Genomic DNA, 22,229 nt, shown 5'->3' on the forward strand with positions numbered 1-22,229 from the left:
TCCATTTTCTTCAATCTTCACGCTTCTTTTTTATTTAATACTAATATTCAACTTGTTTTCCTTCTCTATAGTACATGTTTTGTTTGTTTCTCTTGCCCCCCTACCTTTCCAGATTTTTCTCTGTACTTCTCACCCACGGTTTGAGAAGGTAGCAGAGGGCAGAGGGTTGGCGCCGGGGTTAGGGAGAGCGTAGCGGCGCTGGGGTGCTGCCGATGCGGTAAAACGATTCTGATTTGTGCCCACAGCGATCAGTGTCACTCTGCTCAGCTTGTCAGTCTCTACGAGCATCAAAACATACTGTCTGGGACTGCTGTCACTAACAGTAATAGATATCATTTCAAAATCATCAGTCCTCCCTATTGTGTCTGGCTCAAACCTATAGTTGGGGTCCGCGTTGACCATGGTTGGATGGGCCCACTCCAAATGCTGCACACAGAAGCCCCGGTGCTGGGCTAAAACTGTTTGGGTCATGGTCTGATATGTAGATCTTCATGGATGGTTAACGCAACAAATGTGTTGATATGGCAAGAGAGCATGGGCACGTGAGGTAGATTTCCAAAGTTTGGGGTAAATGCACAGATACGATTCGTGTCTGCCTTGGTTGGGTCACTGTTTCAGCTATCACACGAAGGTGTCAGTGATGCGCGCACATACTTGCACACAAACACACACATTGGGTCAAACTGTCTTCCTACACCAATCAGAGTGTCTGCACAGCCTCTAATAGCCATTAACTACCCAGCCGGTAGTGCAAAGAATCTGACATCACAAATGTCACTCTGCATTAGGCCAACGTTATGTCAAGATTCCCTCCAAGATAACTAGGCTATCTGGCAATGTGTGTGTGTGTGTGTGTGTGTGTGTGTGTGTGTGTGTGTGTGTGTGTGTGTGTGTGTGTGTGTGTGTGTGTGTGTGTGTGTGCGTGTGTGTGTGAGAGAGAGAGAGAGAGTACCTACATGCTTATTTATGTGGTGCCAGTACATGAGGACATTGAGGGGGCATATTTGCCTGCATGTGCATTTTTTGGGTTTTCTTAGTGCATTGTTCTGCCTTGCACATGTAGCTAGTGCAAACAAATATATGCAGACAGTGATCTAAAAAAGTAGGTACAGTCAATTCTTAGGATTTATGTATCATAATAAAAATCATCACATTAGCATGTTTTAAAATTAGGTAATTACAACCTTTCATCTATCAATCTATCTAGGTCATGATCTTGTGACAAGTCTGTTGGGGTCATTTATTTCTGGCCTTAATAGTTCACTATTATGTTTTTTTTTTATCATCCTCCAAACTATTTCTTCAGCACAGCTACAGTAACAACTAGGACAAAAAGCAGTGCATCCAACACATGGCTATTTGCTTTCAGATTCTCGAAGCGGCAATACGCTACAAACAAATAACAACGTTATTCACTGTGCTAGCCAACTTTACATTGAGTGGAGCACTGAAATTAAAGACAGTTTTAAGTGATACTAATCCTTTTTGGACCAGAATAAATTTAACACAAATTTTCTTATTTGGTGGTTATAACTGTACTCGTTCATTAAAAATGCTACCATTAATTTCCCCAGATTTATTCTAAAGTTGAACTCACAGTCTTCACACCATGACTAAAACTATAAATTAGGAATACCTGGAGGTATGTTATGATAAAGCATTGAGCATCTCATGAAATACAGGGCACTGGTTTCAGTAAATGAGGTCAGGTGAAGGGGAGAGAAAAGAAACAGACATAGAAATAGACGGATGGATGAGCGACAGCGAGAACAGAGATCAACAGTAAGTTGACAGAAAGTGCTTACGACGCACTGCCACTTCGCCTCAGCCCCCACGCCTCCCCCTCCTCCCCCTGTCCTCTTACATGCTCTCGTCAGCTAATTATCCGGAATTAGAATCTTCTTTCACACCAGTGGTGTCAGGGTGCCTTAGCTTGATCTGTCACGGCCCCTCATGACTGGGTGCTAAACTCACGACAGTTGATGAGTGCGAAGCCCGTCACAGCTAATTGTTAGTGAAAAGCTGGACAGGACTGACAGTGCAGAAAGAAAAGAGAGAGGGAGGGCTCTTTGTTCGGGGACAGATGAAGGAAGGAGGTTTTGTTTGTGTTTTGTAGGTGGCAACACGGTGGCATCGTTAGCTGGTGCCCACATTTGATGGGTGGAATGAAGGGTGGGGGATGGAGGGGGATTTTGAGGGTCCTGCGGCACTGAAATATGTGCTCAGCAAGGTGAAAGAAAAATGGAAAGAGGGCTGAAGAGTGAAAGAAGCCAAGTGTAAAAGAAGATGTAGGTGTGATGAAGGAGGACAACAAATCCTTTCTTTCAGGGCATGTCGGCCAAGATCTTGCTCATCAGTCCTCACGGCCTGTGACCACCATCAGCTTGACAACACAGGGCTAGTGTGTGTTTGTGCTTGTACATAGTTACACATTTGCAAGTTTATTTGTTTTTTGCTTAACTTATTTGTTGTGTAAGTAGCAAATGTTTGTATGGGTGTGCACATGACTATGTAGTTTGTACAAAAGTAAAGACATAATTTGCTATTTTATTGTGTGCATGGGTGTGTGCCAGAACCTGTATGAATCAGACTGTTGGAAGACAAATAGGACATTTTACTCAAGTACAGTTTGTTCTGTTTTGTCTCTAGTGCTCACATGATAGCACGTGGTATAAAGTCTAAAGTCTGTGTCTTTGTGTTGCTTAATTTATGGTACTGTGATTATGCAAATTCTGATTGGTTGACAAGTGGTCCAGGGGAGGAAAAGGAGCGACAGGGGAGTTCAGCAGTAATGGCAGAAGCATAAAAAAAAAGACCAATCAACCAATTAAAGATAAAAATTACAGCACAGTATGTAATTTACAGACAGTGACTGCACTAGACAATTTTCATTGTCTAACCCTTTGTTTCATTTCAACTTTTTATGTGTTGTAACTTTGCTCTCTGCAGGTAGTCCGTAGCTGCTAACAGGCTGCCAACGCACTACCGCTGCTGTACCATAATGTCCCCTTATGCCAGTTAGCCTTCAATGTCAGCTATTGTAATCTTAGGTTAAATGCTTACTGTACTTGCCAGGCCAAATTAAATGTGTTACTAACACAAAGAGGGAACGACGTGACTTGATGGGAGGCTGTCACCTGTCTCCCCAGGGCAATTCAACGTCTGAGGAAGCGCCGTGCGTGTGCTCTCATTGTACAGTCAGTCAATAAGCAAATAGACTCACGGCATTTTTCAACACAGTTTTTTCTATGGTATTAATACAAACACACACACAAAAAATATTTTAAATCGTGATTGTTTTGCAAAATGTTTCTTTTACCTTTCATCCATATAAAAAAAGTATATATTTAATCTGAATATTCTTATTTCTTGTGTCGTATGTTAGACATTTTTAGGTATGAGGTTTAGATCCATAATGAAGGGCAAATTATCAAACAACTGCCAGTTTATGCACCCTTCTCATACTGAAATTCAACCCTTTCTGAGAAAATTTTGTCTCCACTTTGTCACAAGACACTAGGGCGGAACATCAGCATGCTTACTCACATTACCAAATTACACTGGTGAACTTACGATTTGTTAACTTTTAACTCTGTGCCTTTGTGGTCCATCATTAAAAAGTAATATGCTGGAAAGGTGCACCATTTTTCTCTTTTGTGATCTTTTCTTTAGTATTTATACTGAGATTTTTAACTTTGTTGTGACAGATTGGAAGACTGTTGTTTGGCTTTCTTTTTTAACCCTCAACACAGGAACTGTGTTAATGTTCTGCGTAATTCATTGTTGCGTTAATGATTGTACCCATTATCTTATAAATCCAGAGGAGCTGTTGACCTTCCATTTATGTGTTTGCTTGAAAGCCAAACAGGCACCCACCAGGATTCAGCAGTCAGCCAGCAGCCTCCACTCCAGTAGTACTTTCACCCACTTGAAGACTGGAAACAGCTTTTCTCGAGCTAGTGCAGATTTGTGTGGATTAGGCCTCTGCTCTACAGGCGAGGGCTTGGAGAGATTCTATGCAGAAAAGGCCAGGAAGTTGTTTGGAATTGGATGTTGTTCATCCCCTCTCATCATTACCCTCAAACTCTCACAAAGGGCCCAAATTTTCCAGTGCCTTTGAACCTGTGTTTCAAAATGAAAGACATGTCCAATAGAGGGTCTTTTCTTATTCCTCTTCATACTGAAAGGAGAGAATAGAAAGGGAGAAATAGAGGGGAAAGGGGAGCTTTAGAGCTTCATTTTCCCTCCCATTCTACTGCCTTCATTTTCTTCCGGCCTTGAGCCACTTGTTGGGGGAAAAGCAAATTTTTGGAGAAATTCCTAGAGGGTTATTCGCCTGATCACCCAGTGCCTCCTACATTTTGGCAGAGAAGCAGAGTGCAAAAGGACGATGGGGTGGGGTGAGGTGGAGGGGAGCTCTGGGACACATGGTTAAAAGCAAGCACAATAAATAGGGGACTCTGGAAACAGCTGTTGGAGAGGTTAGTTAGAGATTTCCAGCCATTAGCTTCAGTCCTAACCAGTTTGCACACTTGAAGCAGACAAGAGCCAAGGCAGGCCAGAGCCCCAATATGAAAAGGGACGGGACCCAGCTTGATCTTGTAGGGAAATTGTTTACAAGTGGGACCCTTAGTTCCACAATAGAGCACAGTGCAAGGAAGAGGGAAACAAGAGGAACGGGAAGAAAAGATGGATGAATGAAGAAAATAGTTTTTTGAAAGAGTGAAATAAATCTGAAAAGCACAGGAGCAAAAGTGAAAGAGCGTGGAGTGTGAGTGAGGGTGATTAAGGATGGACCAATGAGGGATGTAGACAGATGCTGTTGGTGGGGAGTGGAGGGGAGCGGGGACTGTGACACAATAAGTGGAGGACTTGTGGGGGTGGAGGGCAGGGGGTCTTTCTTTCTATTTTCAAAGGCAGGATAAACAAGGAAATGAGTCTGTAATCATTTCCAGAAATTGCCTTCCTCTTTGCCTCTCCTCTCCCCAGGCTGTCTACCCGCCTCCGTTCATTAGCAGGCCATGGCCTGATTAAAGACTTTCATTGTCCCAAAGAGAGACACAGAGAGAGGATCTTCAATCCACGACTGTCTGTGTCAGTGATACATCAGGAGTGGTTTGTACTTTTTACCGTTATCCTGGACCTGCTGCTTTATTTTTATTTCACGTAACAAGTGTTTAACCACTTAAGTACGTGAAATCTAACCACAATCAGTTAGACCCACTGCACTGCATCAGCAACAAATATTTATACAAGAAATAATTTCCTGAAGAAAAATGACACAAGCTGACATAACCTTAATTTCATCTAGCTGTAGAACATTTATTCAGGTTAAGTTTGATCCAACAAGCTATTGTGAATGTCAGTGAGCATATCATAAAATAGTCCACATTATATGTTTTTAAGGTTGCATCGTGCCGTTTCTTGTACTTTTCTGGTTTGAAAAATGAATGCAGTACCAGGTACATATCTGAACCTTTTGCACAGTCTGGTATGTGATGCTGCAAATTTTGGCATGGAGGTAAATACAGGGCCACACCAATATTGGTATCGATACCAATATGGATACCGATAACTTTAACCTATAATGGCAGTTTATGTAGAGGAGAGCAGTGAGTCATGATTTATGAGATGAATCATCATCAATTTTTAAATTATGGACACATTTTAATGACCACTAAATCACTGTGATTTTGACACTGGAGACCTGGAATGTAAATGTGCCCGTCTCTAAAGAACAGTGAGTCAACTTCTGTAAATGAGCTATAGGCTATGAATAAAACAGACGTGACAGTCAACGCAAAAAACCCCAAAAACATTTAAGACATTTTTCATAGTGCATGTTTGGGTTAGAAAGAAAGTATCAATCCTAGTGGTCGCTAGTATTGACCTGAAACCGATATCAATACTATTGATCTTGATCGATCTGCCCACCTCAAACAGTCAGATTTGTATGATATACCATAATAACATTTAAATGTAATGCTACAAAACAGAATTTATGAAACTCGAGTAATATGAAATCAAATCAAATCAAATCACTTTTATTGTCACATCACATGTGCAGGTACATTGGTACAGCACATGTGAGTGAAATTCTTGTGTGCGAGCTTCACAAGCAACAGAGTTGTGCAAAATACAATAATGTAAACAAGCAAAATACAAGAATGGCTACATCTGAAACTAATAAATATATGTACAATATATAATAGTATATAATAGTTATTATGGAAATTATTATGGAGTCATATACAACAAAAACCATGTTCCACAAGGAACAGACCTCTGATCTCAAAATGTTTGATATAATTTCATCATTCAAGAATAATTTAGGAATATTTATGTAACTTTGAAGAGCTACAAGCGTAATGACATCATTGTGATCTATTTTTATCCTTAACTGTCATCAGAAGTGCCCTAACTAACTATGGCTTACTTAATGTTATTATTGCAGTTGAACTTCACGCAGTTACATGATTTCTGTTTGCAGACAAGGGCAGCAACGCTGGAATAGTGCACTATGTGCCTTTGCATGTCTGCATGTGTTATGGAAAGTTGTGATAGGTGTGTATCCAGGATCACTGCTTTGTGTTATATCTTGCATGTCTTCCAATTCTTCATTCATATCATCTTTGTTGCTATAACCGAGATCAGCTACCTTTCTGCATATATTTTTGTAGATTCAATGTGTCTGGACAACAAATGGATTATCCAGTCTGTAAGAGAGTTAGTTTTATCTAATCACCACTACTTCTCACCTTAATCCTCTCAAACATCCTTTTCCTGACACAAATCTACAGTAGCCTCCTTTGCTTGTCTGCAAAGAGTTCACAGGGACAGAAGGAAAGTGCAATGCAGCATTTGAAGGGCATGGGAAAATTTAGAAAAGATATAAACTGTTTCTTGGTACTAAAATGCTGAGAACTGAGAGAAAACAGGGCAGTTGGTAGAAAGGCTGAGAGTTGTGGCAGGTTCTGAGGCTTTTCTTTGCTGGGAAGGAAGTATATGTTTTTTATTGGTTTCATATGACACGACAGAAACTTTTTAAGATGTTGTAGACGCGCTGGTAAAAAAGCTGTCTGCCCACCCCTTTATAAAGTGCCCTTGTGATCTTGGACATATTTATAGGTACTGTCTTGTGTCACATGGCTTACATTTCTTCCCTTGTTGGGACCCCCTGCGGCTGCTTTTACAAGCGCAGGTATAAAGGGGTCAAAAGTACCCTCATCAAGAACATGGTCAGACAGGCGACTAGAGAGAGAAAAATACATTTCTGTGTTTCTTTTATTTAAAATAATACTTTTTTTCAGTTTTTCTTAATGTTTTAACAAACGAGAAATGACAACAGGAAGTGCTGAGAATTTTTCTTTTCATTTAACCTAAGCATCAGTCAACACTTCACTCAGGTTTTTACCATTGCACATGATGTATTATGGAAACTTCTGTCCTCGTGTCTGTTTTCCCTAGGTGATGATCATTGAGATGATCCCCAGTAAACGACCCCTATCGCACAATGAAATAGCTGGAAAATTTAGAAAGCCAACATGAAGCCAGAAGCCAGAGCCATATCTTCTCAAAAAAAAAAAAAAAAGAAATCAGAGAGAGCCACTACATAAAAACAGCTTGAGTGATACCAATGAATCCCATTGCAACAGCACAATGTTTTAGGTGTATGTGTGTTTGCAACATATACAAGAACCTGCAAGACCTGAAGTTCTACAAGGCCCAGATGAAGTGTGTCATAGCTGTCATCTGTGGTGAGATACAGGATGATTTTGTCCTATTGTTGAGTCAAGAGGCTCAACACTTACAATGAAAAGACGTAGCTGCAGTTTGACAAAGATGATTTCATTAAAGCAACAGTCAAAGATAAAGCCAGTGCAGACAATGACTGCCATCGTCATGAGTGGTTGAGAGGTTTTTGCTGAAGAAGAAAGCTCCACAAAGCATGAACACCACCGGCAGTAAATTAGAGGATCTCCATCAGCTCATGTAGACACTGAAGACCATGAGACAGCTGCACATAGTGGTGATAGAAGAAAGGAAGGGACCAGCCATGGAAAAGGGTTAGTCTGCAGACGACCGAGATGTCTAGCAAGGAAAGGCTCAGATGGGTTCCCCATCTGATCAAGGAAACACAAGGGGGACCTTGTGGTGATTGTGCCATACCCCTTAAGCTAGCAGATGTACCACATCACAGGTAAGTACAGGGACTTCTGTGACAACCAACATAAAAGGTTTCACTTGAGTTCTCAGTAGGGACAAGGGTAATACACATCCTTACAAAGTCCACTGTCTGTCAGCAGCCTTATATGACCTTTATGAACTCCCTCATCTGGCCAGCTCCGAAGATGTCAGGATACTATAACTTCAAGGTGGGCGGGGGGATTAGGAAAAATGAGCTATGGCTGGCACAGCGATACCTGTACACAAGAAGGAGCTTGATCAACCCTGACTGACTGCATCCCTTGGTAAGGTTGTATGATGCTAAAAAATAAAACCTGTTAAAACTCTGAAGAGGACAATGCAGCCCTTTCCTCTAAATGTTGTTTCAAACTAGAGTGCTAGTTCTGCTAATATTATTGACTGCAATATAATATTACAAAGAAAGCATTTTCCAACTGAAAAGTAAAACAAACATTTTTACTTTCCTGAAGCAGTTTTTAATAAAAGGTTCTTTTCAACTTTTCTTGGAAGAAAGTTGACTTGTGTTTAGCAGTTCAAACTGGTTTTAGCTGACTGGCTGGATGGCAGATGTTTTGGTTTTGTAACCGAGTTAGAAAACAAATGACTAATGTTTTCTATCTTCTGTTCACTATGCTGCGACTCTGTTGGTGAGTTATAATAAAAAACCATCACAGAGCAAAGTTTACAGTTTATACATGCTGGAAATGATAGAGTATCTGAGTCATAAATAATATAATATAATAAATGTATTAATAGCAGTTATCTTCATATCAATTGTGCCATCATTAAGTCAGTTATGTAACAGAATAGTTATGTCACTAAAGTTCACTTTCGTTGCTGTGCAGAAATTTAAAGGTCACTGGTATTGTTACATTGACAACCAAGAAATGTTAACAGAAGACTGTTTTTAACTATTTGTATGTTAGATTTTCTGAAAAGCTTTGTGCAGTGCTTTTTAGCTAACTCAGCAACTTCCACGTATGTGTTAAAAACATTGTTCTGGTTCAAATTAGGAAGGACAAAAAGCCTTTGTTTGCCACCCACTTCACACAACACCAAACTCTAGTGCTTATCCGTGCATGTGGTGGGTCCACATAGATCCATGCAATTTTTCCAGTTGTCCTGGCCAAGCCTGATGACTTAGGTTTGACCACAAGACACTTACCAGTAAGCTCTTCTCCCAGGCCAGGCTCCAGGAGGGAGCCCCAGTTTCCTGTTTCCAAGTGAGGTGGTGAGGTGGATACTTAACCATTTCTCAAGATCTGTGAATCAATCAGCCCGCCCCTTCCTTGACATCAAGAAACAGCCCCCAATATTGCCCCAAAACAAAAGCCCGTCCACCTTGATAACCTTTTTGGGGTGGTTATTCAAGTGCATGTGCTCTCAATGTCCCCTGTAACCCCCCCCCCCCCGAAAAAAGAAAAACGTCAAATATAATCAGACTACCTATCAACAGCATCAACAGCAAAGTAGTTTGGAAAAAACAAAGACAGAGAGAAACCATCCGGTTGTTCAGTCTGACGTCACTAGCCGTGTCTGGGCCTAAACTCCGCTGCAGGTCCATATATCAAACGATCACTATGGCATTACTGAGAGTTGAAAAACTGTCTAAAGTCTGTCATCTTTAATAAAATGATCAGCGTTCTGCTCTACCAGGTGTAACAATTGAGTTTAACATCCAGGCATCCATGAAAACGGAATTTATGACATTTAACAGAGTTAGAAGTTAGCAGGAAGTTAGCTCGCTAGCTTCTATCTAAATACAATATGTCCTGAATGCGGGGTTTTGGAAACAAATTAAAATGTGCAGCTCTGTTATCACTTCATATACACAATTCATATACTGTTGCATGGGCTGGGCTGTAGTTACATCCTAAGGTTTTAAAAACTGAGCTTAAATAAATGATTAGCGGTAATAAAAGCTGAGAGAGGCCAACAGTGATCACTGACTGTTTTAGGAGCTTTTTGAGATTAAATAGAAGAAAATACATAACATTAAACAGTTTAACAACACAAAAGCCATATTAAACACAGACTACTTTAGGCCCAGAAGTAGGATTCGTCATCATCACTTAACGACCGGATGGTCATTCTATAGTGTTGCTGTGTAGTAAATTCAAATTAAATTTGTTTTTTAACACCGCAGAAAGCACAAAGCATTCCAATATCTCACTGCACACTTAAAAAATACCTGTCATCACAGTGTTTGCTTTGTCCAGTCATCAATATCACCTCCAAATTAATTAGAGTAAATTTAAAAAGCCAAGAATTTCAACTCTGTTTAATACGCAATATAATTTATACAAGTCTTACACAGTGTCTTGTGAACTCTTTTTTGACATTTTCAATATCAAAGTCTTAAGTGTTATTTTTTATGGTTATCAAGTGTTAATAATTTCTCGAGTAAAGTAAAAATACAAACAAACCAGAATTTGCTTGCAGTTTTGGTTGAAGCCCTCTGTGCCTCCTAGGGGAAACCCAACTTTTAATACATTAAGAGACACACAGTAAAACAAACCTTTCTACGTTTTGAAATAGAAGTTAGCTATACAGCATTTGTCATGGTGATTTATTTATTACTCTTCACATTTTTGCAACTACCAGTCTTCTATGTTTTAGACTTTGTGTTTTGCTTTTATGTCTAACTGTTATATGTTTGCCTGTAAACCTTCTCTGCGGGGTGTAAATCGGTAATGATTACCAGTGTTGGGACTAACGTGTTATTAAGTAACGCGTTACAGTAACTACGTTATTATTGTGGTAACGAGCACGGTAACTAGTTATTATGCCAAAACCGGGAACGCGTTACTCGTTACTGGGATTTAGGTAGGCTCGTTATTCGTTACTTCGTGTGGTGGCTATCACGGAGCTTCCACAGATTCAATAACATTAGCAAGTGATGGAGGCCAGCAGGTGGATGAAGGAAAAGGGAGGCAAGAGGAGAGACCCGAAGCGGCCGCTGGTCCGAGAGTGTCAGGTGAACTGAACTTCAGGTAAGAAGTTATAACCTGCAGTCCATCTGGGTCAGATATGAACCAAGTTTAGGTGGAGTTTATTTTATGCTGACTTTTTCGTACTGCGTGCTAGCTAGCATGACGGAGTTTCTATACAGCTGGGTGGGTGCTATGAAGTTAATGATGTTGAACTTTATTTTGTTCATAAGGTTAATTATTAGAGCTGCCAACCCTCCCGTAAAAAACGGAATCGTCTCGTATTCAGAGAAAATATTACGCGTTTCGTGTTGAGGTGAAAAGGAACAGTTTGTCCCGGACTTCAGCTACAATGAAAAAGACACAAAGCTGGAGTTATTCTGTCGTTACGCTGCACAGCAGCCTCTTCTTCTCTCATCCTCTCACCCTCCCTCTCCTGTTTCTACTTCAATCATGAAACTGATCAATGATCAGCTGATCAGCTTTTCTCTCTTGTTTGTTTATCGCCCACTTTGCGCCAGAAAGAGGAAACCAGCGGATGTCGCGGTAAACAATAGCAGCACGTTTAAGCTTGATCAGCTGTTGTTAGAATGTATTTAATATTAATTTCTAGTATCAGCTGATGTTTGCTGGAGCCACAGCTGTAAACCTGCTGGTCATGATATGGTTTGGTTATGTGATGAGAGGGAAACATGAAGATGAAACCAGGAGATGTCCTTACTGGATCATCAGAGCTGTGATGGAGAAACAGGTTTACCTTTTAGGTGACATGAATGAGTTGAAGAGAAGTTATGAACTGTTTCTGAGAGACAAATAACACCAGGATCCTTTTTTAGGTAGCTGACAGCTGGTAACTGTGCAGGGGCGGGTCTAGCAAAGTGTTGCCAGGGGTCCATGTAGGGCATTAAAAGGGAGAGGGGGGCACAAAGAAATACTTTCTTATTCTCATTTAAAATGTCTCACTTTTAAAAAAATAATTATCTGAGTCTTGCAACAAACAATTGATAGATTGATACATATATACCATCAGAACAGTGTACATCACTGTCACAACAGTGTTTGTTTTCATTCAAAGGCTTTATGATTTTTCCTATAATGGTGGGCCGGTCTCTAGTCAAAATGCCTGGGACGATTTTTTTGTCCCAGTCGAGCTCTGTATGCAGCTCATCTGCAGTCTGGTGTTATCTACATCTTCCTATTCAGAAGGCAGAATTTCCGAGTTCTGAGTACAATCGAAAGCACCACGACTGCAGTTTTTGTGTTGGATGTAAAAAGCAGGCTAGGATAGAATCAGGCGTGGGATTTCTCTCGTGGAAATGTGCACATTATTTTTTCCTTTCTATTGGTAGGTGGCACAGTGCACTTGTGGCAAGTAAGCAAGCTAGAAGACTGGCAATCTTGCTGGGTATCCAGTTACGGAAGCAACACATTAACAAGAGAATTCTGAGTAAAACCAAAGTTACTTTCCCTAGTAACTAGTTACTCTGAAAGTAACGAGTAACTTGAAGTAACGGAGTTACTTTTGATAGAAGTAACTAGTAATGTAACTAAGTTACTAATTTAAAGTAACTTACCCAACACTGATGATTACTGCTAACAAACAAGCTAGCTAGCCAGGTTTGGTTGAAATTGGAGAAACTAGTTGCATTCTTAATCTGCATCGATAAGAGTGGACACTGCTGTCCAGATGATCTTCACTTACATATGGTTTACGCAACAGTGGTCTAGCTGCAAGAGTGAGGGTCCTGCCCCTCACTGTGGTATGCTAGTTTAGCAACACAGTAACAGCTGGTCCAACTTTACACAAGTAGGTGCTGCTGTTTTGGTTTACATGTGCTTCACTTTAAGTACCAAAATAATTCTTCACGCGAGCTTGTGTAATAATCACAATCAAACAAAAAGTGCAGTTAAATTAATCTAAACTATGAACTAAACACAATCACATTTTATCCATACAAGTTTAATGAAGGAAAAACATTTAGAGTTGGTAAATGCTTGAGCACAGCATAAAGTCTCAAAAATAGACACAAGTTAACCAAAGAAAAACTATTGTCCTTGTTTTCTGCTGGTTCTTAGATAAAGTCCAGACCTTTTGTCAAGAAAAAGTCTGTGTTACTCTGAAAAGTAACAAAATCCCTTCTTTTCTCCTTCTTTCTCTCCTGCCTTTCTCTCACACTGTAGGATGCTCCGTCTTTCCTTCTTGGCCATGTGGTGCGGTGTGTTGGTTTTAGGAGGCACTAAAAACACACCGTTAAACACAGTTTTAAAAGTTCCTAAAAGCATTTTTCCTCTCCGGGATTGGCACTTTAATCTACTCTCAGGTTTCACATGTTGCCTAGGCACACCTGGGGAGAGGAATGAAATAAGCTGGATCTTACTAACCCACTAGCTCCCACACATCATAGAATCCTTGTAAAAGTGAAGAAGGAAAAGCTAATCAGATTTATTGTTTTAATCATTGAGAGGGGTGTCTTTTTTCTCTTTGTGAGGATGACTTTATGACTCTCCTGGCAAGAATCCATTGCAGCTTAGATCTGAGAAGAAATTAAATCCTTAGCTATGTCAGATGTGAACTACATTTTTCATTCTTTTATGATAGAAAATGGCTAAGAAGGAAATTGGCAAATAAAAAAAGGTCTGTAGCATAGACTATCGGGAAAGGAATGAGTTTTTTAAAGTCACATCAACAAATCAGATATCTAAAAAAGCTTGTCTCTTTGTAATAGATCATGGGTGACTGTGGTTTGCACGCTGTGTTCTTGGGCAAGATAAATAAAGGGGGATTCACTGTGTTCAAGCCCAAATATTACAACACTCACAAATACAGGGTTTTTTCTGGCAATTTTTCCAGCATCTCATAAAAATTATTTTTACTTTAACTTCTTTTGCTTTTGCAGTCCTCTCTGTGTGTGCAGGCAAGTATTTAAAAGTGGGAGGAAGTAGTAAAAGAAGCTCTATCTCTTTATCTTCAAGGGATAGGGCATGGTGATTCCAAGAGTAAGGGGCTGTCACTGGGTTAAAGAGAGTGCAGAATTTCTGAAAAGCCAAAGGTCACGTTCAAAAAGGTGAGTTGTTGACAATTTTAAGAACCTCTTTTTAATGTGAAACAGAGATACTGGTGAAGTTTTAGAAAGTAGTGCAGCTATTTTAAATGAATTCTTAGATGATAAAGTCAGAAAACTTATCAACATTCAAGGAATATTTGATAACACTTATAATATTTTTGACAAAGCATTTAGAAACCTTTAATTAATGATTAATTAATCTTTTACAAATCATTAATATATATTTGAAAGTCAGTAAGCCCTGTTAACAACTTACAAGTGTGTTGCAAGTCATATATAAACTTTTGTTAAGTTATGAACAAAATCATTTGCAAATGATTAATAAATAATAGCCTGAAAGATTTATTTGACATAGTTGAACATAATTCCAGCACAGAGACTGAAACTCTGCTTCACAGAGAATTTGTTGTACTTACTAATTTCCTTCACAAATGATCTGCTTTCTGCATCCCATTAATCTGAAGTGTTACCCATTCTTCATATGTAAGTGTTTTACATATCACGTGTAGATATTCCACACATGTTAAAAATTATGTGCATAAGTACACACAGCAGCCTTCTGTATGCTCCAGTTCAAAGAGTGTAGATATTATTTTTATTGCTTCTAAGTTTTGTCATTTCTCAGTTTGCACAGCTTTCAGTATTGACCACAGAATCTTGTGTGTTTAGTACCAAAAGCTGTAAACAAGGCCAGTCCAATCCACAACTTTCTGGCAACTACTGAGATGGTAGAGAAAAATGTGTATTCCCTGACCAGTTGGCAAAAATCTCTTTGCAACAGCTTAGCAGATTGCTGTGGTCAACCATACTTTTCAAGGAACTGCCTTTTCTGTAAACACTTCCCAACTACTCTTCAAGAAGTAGGAAGACTGTGAAGAGTGATAGAAACTTGAATTCAAGGTAAAAGTTGTGCCTTTTGGCATGTCTTAACTGTAGCTATGAGGCACAACTTCTAGTTTGAAAGTCAATGTTCTCCATTTCCAGTTTGCATTGCACTTATTCAAGTTTTATCCGGTCTTTAAGTGATGAGTATGAACCCTAATTCTCAGTCCAAACTACTCTTCGTTTATTAAGGCTGTTGTGTGTTGGACCTGGAAACGACTAATGACATCAGACTTAAAGACGGGGTTGCTGCTCATCTAGTAATATGCTTGTGTTAGCAGACAAGCTGGAATCCTCCATGCAAACTACAGATGACTTTGGCAATCTGCTAGCAACCAAAGCAATCACTAGGAGGTTTTTTGTGTATATGTGGTTAGTATAAATGAAAAAAAATTTAAACCAGTTTTTCAAATTTTGTTAGAAAGTACCTAATGCTCCTGTTAGACATACCCTTCCCCTTTCTACTACGTTGATGAGATCTGAGCTTGTCATTTTCTTCTTTGAATAGACACGTTTCCATAAAAAACATGGGATAAACCTGATAATCTTGCATCTATCAAAAATGTATAAGCTAAGAAAACTTGTCTGTTTATTTAATCACATAATTTTTTAGCAGCCAAAGAAGCCCAACAAATGACATAAAAAACTTTTACACTTGATAAACTATTAGATTAGGACATGGGAAAAGTTGGAAAAAGTGATTTACAGTATTCCCTCGAAATGTGAAAATTTGCAAAGCAGAAACCATGTGTTTATATTATTATTTTTTATATATATTAAGTCATAAAACCCCTCCTCACACTCCAATAAACTCTGTTGTAACCCTGTTATTGTTTTTCAGGCCAGAAAATGTTTATTTTACAGCAAAAATAATTCAAATGTAAAGAAATAAAAATACCTATATGCTGCAGAAACATGCAATATAAATTTACAGATAAATAAGTGATACAGCAAATCCATGGAAGGTATACCGTACACTCAAAATACATGTCTGCATCTCAAAAAAACACCTAAATAAAAATAACAATAAAAAAAAACATTGCAGTAGAAAGTACTCAATGTTCGCCACTTTAGTTGAGCCTGTACTCTATCCACTCATATGGATAATAGACAAATTGTTTGATTATAGACCAAAATTTTGACCTGAGGATGGATAAAATGTTAAGAGTTCACTACAATGCACTCTAAGGGAAATGTCTGTATGAATGTCTGTATTCAGTGTCAGGGTAACCTTAAATATCTGACATAATACTTACAGCCATAAATCGGTACTAAATTGGTACTGAAGAAGAAGCTAAGGATCACCAAAATTGCTGCACTTCACTCAGTGAAAAGACACATATTCTTATAGTTGTTTAAAAGTTGTTTAGTTCTTTACAAAAACACAAAATTGTGAGCCTTATATTAGTGAAAAAAATTATTTACTTAACCAGATCATTAACAGTAATGCCCTGCCACACTGCAAATTCTTAAATTGATCCAGTACCAAGCACATACAGGGCAAGTATCGCTGACACCAACACTTTTAACTTACAAAAGCAGCTTATGTGAGAGAGCAGTGTGTCATGATTTGTGACACGAATCATCATCAATTTGTAAATTCTGAACACATTTAATGACCACTAAATCATTTTCAATGTATTTCACAATAATTAGTTAACAAAATATGTCTTTCAGCTTTTCATGTATTTTGAAACTAGGTTTATTTAAGAGCAGGAGTATAACAGGGCCTGTCTCCAAAGCACTTTGAGTCAGCTTCTGTTGTTTAAATGTGCTACAGTCTATACATAAAATAGATCTGACAGTCAATGCATAATGGTTCAAATATTCTTCAGAGTGCATGTTTGAGGTACCTTTTTTATATTTAAAAGAGTAATAATTTGTTTAACACAATTCAGTGTACTACATATTGTCTTAGAGGCAAGAAATAAAGTATCGATCAGATCCCAATACCAGCATTGGTATCGACACTATTGATGTTTGGATTGCCCACATCTAATTGACAGACGTTACCAGCCTCAGGCTGTAATATATTCACCAAAGGTTTAGCACTGGATATGGATAAATTATAAAAATCCAAAATATAGAACATCCGCAAGGCAAAAATCACTGACCGTTTTAATTTGGGCCAACCAAAGACAGACTTGAATGGATTATACAGTAGGTATACCTTGCCTGTCTTGTAAAAGCCTCTTAGAGCGCTATACAAACAAGGGTTTTATTTACTGTTTTGGGAATTGCAATCAAGAACAAGCCTGGTTTTATATCAGATGTTGATCACTTGTGGTCAAGAGTGGCTGCATCTATCTAATGAATATTATGTTTGTTAAGCCTTCATGATTGGATATGAGAATCAAAAACTATGGTCCACTTTACCAGTGGCCAAATGAATGAAAAAGGTGGATTAGTGCAAAGAAGGCTGAAAATTATTATTATTATTATTTTTAGACCCAAAGAAGTTTGCAAGACAACAGTGCAACGGGCAGTGATATGACACAGATGGTGTGATAAATTTAAAATTAACATTTAAGTTCACTGTAAATTAAGATATGGTCTAAAAAAGGTTATACCATGCACTTAAAATTCAAAATGTCCATTTTTAAGTTATGACTGAACTAGAATCAAATTTTTTTTTTTTTTAAACTGAACCTCCTCAGCCATCTAAGGCAGTGTTGTGGGGTCGAAGCGTTAGCATGGCTGGATGTGTAAGAAGGTGATCCCTGTCAGTAATCACTATATATGGGGTTAGATTAGGCTAGATCAGATTAGGGATTGTATGGAAATAAACATTCCCTGTGGCTCTGAAAAACTAATCCCAGCTCAACAGCCATAGGTGGGATTATGAGAGAAGCAGTGCCAAGAGGTTATTGTGTTCTCTCCCTCAGTATATACTACATTTTTCAGTACTTAGTATTTTAGGTATGTCAAGATTTTCAACCACTGGGTGCTATGTACCTTTCATGCTACAGAGTTCAAGGCACAATGAAAAAATGTTTTAAAAAATAGGTCCAGACTCAGTGTTATAAACTACGATAACCGTGTTGATGTTATTTATGTATTGTTTTAAGACTACAAAACTCCTGTACATGTATTGTGCACATATTAATTAAATCACAAACAAATTTAAAAAAAAAACCATTTTGACAAGTGTTTCATTCAATATGCAAAAGAAATAAAAGGCATAATTGTGTAACTTCACAAAAGTACAACAGCACTTCAAGGTCTTCAGGCAGAAGGAATCAGGAATCAGTCGGCTGATAAGAAATACAGACACTACTGTTTGTCTCTGCTAAGTGAACAGATAATGAACCACAAAGCCCCCAAGCACCAAGATCTCTCTTCGAAATTCTTGAGCGAGACATGGTTTTTCCACACAAATGATTTTTTGTTGCCCACCAAAAACATTTTTGACTACATGAAAGTATCAGAAAAATAATGCGAAGAATTATAAAAAGAATCAAATCTCTGCGAAGGAAACTTACTCTCTGGACAGAACTTACTTATGAGGCAATTGTGGGCATAGTTTTAAAGATAAAATACTTTTTTTTTTATAAATGTTTTATGAAAGTTAGACCTTTTTTGATCTTGAAGAATAGGTCAGAGGTCAAAAGTAACATGACAATTAGAATCCCCATTAACATTGACAATACACACCACGCTTGTAAGAATTATAGTTATAAGCTATAAGACTTTTTGAGAATGCCATTGTGACATTTTTTAAGCATTTAAAGTTGCTAAGCTAATTGATTTGGTTGCAATTCTACCAGGATTTAAAAATGGAAATGGGATCCCTGGCACTCCCATTGGCTTTTAAGTGTTAAGTTGACCTTGAGGACCTTGGCAAATATAATCCAAATTTTAATGGATTGCTAACATGGCCCCTCTCTACGTTCTTACAAAACTTACAAGCACAATGCTCAGCAAATTTTCACGTCTAGACTCAAGCTGCAGTAGACCATTCTGGTCGTTTTGATAGTTTTATTTCATTTCATTTTACTATTCAAAGTAATGTTGTCAGCATCCCTGACTGAGTAGCTGTTTTTGCCTCATTCTTATGCACGTTTTCCAATAATCTTCTAGGAGGTACCTGGAAATTTGCAACATTGAGGCCCACAGAGCACAGAGTCAAACTCTGATTTTTTTAACTCTGATTTTTGTTATAGCAATAACAAAAATTTTGCTGGGTTTGTAAAACTCAGAAAAATGTAATCATCATTACACCAGCACCTTTTCCAATAATCTCCTTTGGGAACATTGGTTTTTGGCTCACATCTATCATGTGATAGATGAGTGTGATAAGGTTTAGAACGAGGTTTGACTTCCTATGCTAAAATCGCCACATAGGCAACTGCCGTACGGAAAAAAAAAAGAAAAAAACCCCCACTACAATGGTGCAGAAATAGTCTATTGCAAAAGCAAACCCTGTAAAAAAAATAAATGTAAGTAATTTTACAGTTTTCGTTCAGAGCACAGTCATCTCTTTTATATCCACAAAACCTCAGGCATGCATGATACAAATTGCTTTTTTTTCTCTTTTTGCTTTTTTGCATCATGTCATTTTAGTTTCACCACAGTAACATCTCATTTATATCCAAAAAGGCTGAATTACACATGACATATTATAATCATCATGCTGCTTAGCAACCATCTACACAGCAAATTCAAAAGTGTTAAATGTTTTGGTGTTAATAGTCTCCTTGCAAAAGTAGAGTTAATTTTACTCTAAGTAGAGTCACATTCTTTTAATGTAACTCTGAGGTGTAAAATGATAGTAGTTAAAATCGAGTGTTAAAAATGAGTGTTTCTCTGTCAAATCTGGAGGTGTTAAAATGGAAACATTAACTCTTGACCTCTTAACTCTGAACTCCTAGAGGGGCTATGACACCAACAGAGTAAATTCACAGACTCCGCCCCCAGCACGGCTCCAATCGAAGCTGAAGTGAAGCCGTTTCAGAACATTTTGCTCTACATATTTGAGTTGTTTGCCATGCTTGGTAAGTCATTTTTTCAAAGATTGTTTCAATTATTATTAGCTTTTACTTCTGTGGCTCTTTGGAGTTGAGACAAAGCTGTGTGAAAGGCATTAGCCATGTTGCTCGCTGATAGCATAATATTCTGTTTTAGCTAGCTGAAAGGTATTGTTTGCGGGCAAATACCACAGCCTTGAAAAAAAGCTTGCATGTGAATTTTCAGTCAAACTTTTGGTCAAATACACCTAAAACAATGTCTAGAATGTGAAATGTTGGTATAATGGTGCTACTTGAAGCCTGAAAACGATCGCCCATAAAAAAAACAAAAAAACGAGCAAACAGCAGTAGCAGGCGTCCTGACTGGATTCTAAGTTAGCATCGATCCCTCCAGAGTTTTGTGCACACAGTTTAGGTAAAAATGAAAAAGGTTGAGGTTTTACATTTAGTTCAGTATTACCTGTTGCCTGTGTCCTTGTCTTTTGGGAAAATACTTTACACAAGTAATGGCTCAAAGAGGATTCCTTTTTTTTTTTTTACTGTGCTGCAATTGTTTACTGGATTATTTGTGCCATTAATTAGTGTCAACTAATTTTTATTCGATCTCCGCACAGGATATGCTTGTGAAGATGGAATATGGGGGAGAGCAGAAGTGCGTTGAAGTTCCACAAAGTGATGAATGAAGGACATGCATATTGTATTGAAGAAATAAGTGTTGAGAATGCTGTTATTTGCATTTACCATGTCAGACCTTTTGATAAACAAAATTCTAATGAAAGTGAGAACATGTACACTGTTACATCTTTCAGAAAATGTTTTGAAATTGTGGTGCACAGTTCAGAATAAATGTTTTTCAAAAACCATTGCATCTTTTTAGTAAATGTTTATTTCCAAAAGAAATTTCTAGAAGTTCAGAACAGTTAAATTCCCGCTTTTTAGAATGAATTAGAAGATAACTCTTACGTAGTTAAACTAAAATACTCTTTGAGAGTTAATATATAAACTCTTAACACCAAGTGTTAAATTATCAACTCCAGACAGATTTGGTGTTTAACACTAAATCAGAGTTAACGTACCAACTCTCCAAAAAGAGTTAAATTAACACTCTCTGGTGTGGACCCATATAGACACTTTAATAGTGTTGAAATCAAATCCGACAGTGTTAATTTGGACATGCTGGATTTGCTGTGTAGCAATGGCCTAAAATGACCCTGTTTTTAACATCTATGCAGCTACAACACCCTATGAAAATACAGTATAAATTTAATTTCATGGCCAATAGCTTGAATAGGCCAACGATTACAGGAGCATGGGCATGTGCTACTTAAGCACAGCATGCATCAGAAATAATCATCTTATTTCAAAGTGCTTTAATTCCACAGCCATTCACCGGTGATGAACATGTACGGTTAGACAGAGGGGATTCATGAGTTTCATGTGGTTACTGGTAGGTAGCTTAACAACAGCAGTGGGTGCAGTGACTCTGGACATGCTTATAAAGTATAACACTGTTTGACTATCACATGAACATATGCCCTCTGTACAGAGGGGGACAATTGTCAACATTGTAAATTTTGTATATAAAACTTTATACTCAGCAGTTTATTTTAAAATTATATTTCCATTACTAAAAAAGCCTTTTGAAATCAGATGATTATTTTTGATTAATCTTTATCATTAAAAGTGACAAGACTTTTGATGGCATTAAATCCTGAATGGCATAAAATAGTTACATTTTGGGGATGGTGATAAAATTGGTTAGTTTTATCTACTTTGTGCAGTGAAGTATCTTGTTCCAATGGTTCCCAACCCAACGAAATGACTAATGGTGGGTAAAGGAAAATTAAATTCATAATTCTTGAATGATTATAAATTTTGTGGTGGGGTCTTTTACTGGAAGACTTTATAGTATCTAATCTTTTTTTCAGGTTTTCAGGTTTATTTGTCATTGAGGCACAGAGAGTATAAAAAAAATGCAGAAAGTAACTAAAGTTAGGTCCATAAATATTTGGACAGAGACAAATTTTTTCTAATTTTGGTTCTGTACATTACCACAATAAGTTTTTAATGAAGCAACTCAGATGTAGTTATAGTGCAGAATTTGGCTCTAATTCAGTGGGCTGAACAAAAATATTGCATTAACACTTACATCACCACGGACTGCCATTAGGCTTTTTCTACCTTTAAAACCCGGAGAG

The 22,229-nt window shown here is 38.0% G+C and overlaps 1 long non-coding RNA gene across 1 annotated transcript; it reads left to right on the forward strand.

Annotated features, from left to right (window-relative positions):
- Positions 1-19,937: 19,937 nt before the first annotated feature.
- Positions 19,938-20,894, forward strand: LOC146666107 (uncharacterized). The gene is made up of 2 exons (XR_014912426.1): positions 19,938-20,058; positions 20,646-20,894. It is a non-coding gene; the product is annotated as an uncharacterized LOC146666107 (long non-coding RNA).
- The last annotated feature ends 1,335 nt before the right edge of the window (positions 20,895-22,229 follow it).

Source organism: Rhamphochromis longiceps, linkage group LG7 (genome assembly GCF_057381845.1).
Source record: "Rhamphochromis longiceps isolate RC_006_pf linkage group LG7, R_longiceps_female_GT1.1, whole genome shotgun sequence".
NCBI lineage: Eukaryota > Metazoa > Chordata > Actinopteri > Cichliformes > Cichlidae > Rhamphochromis > Rhamphochromis longiceps.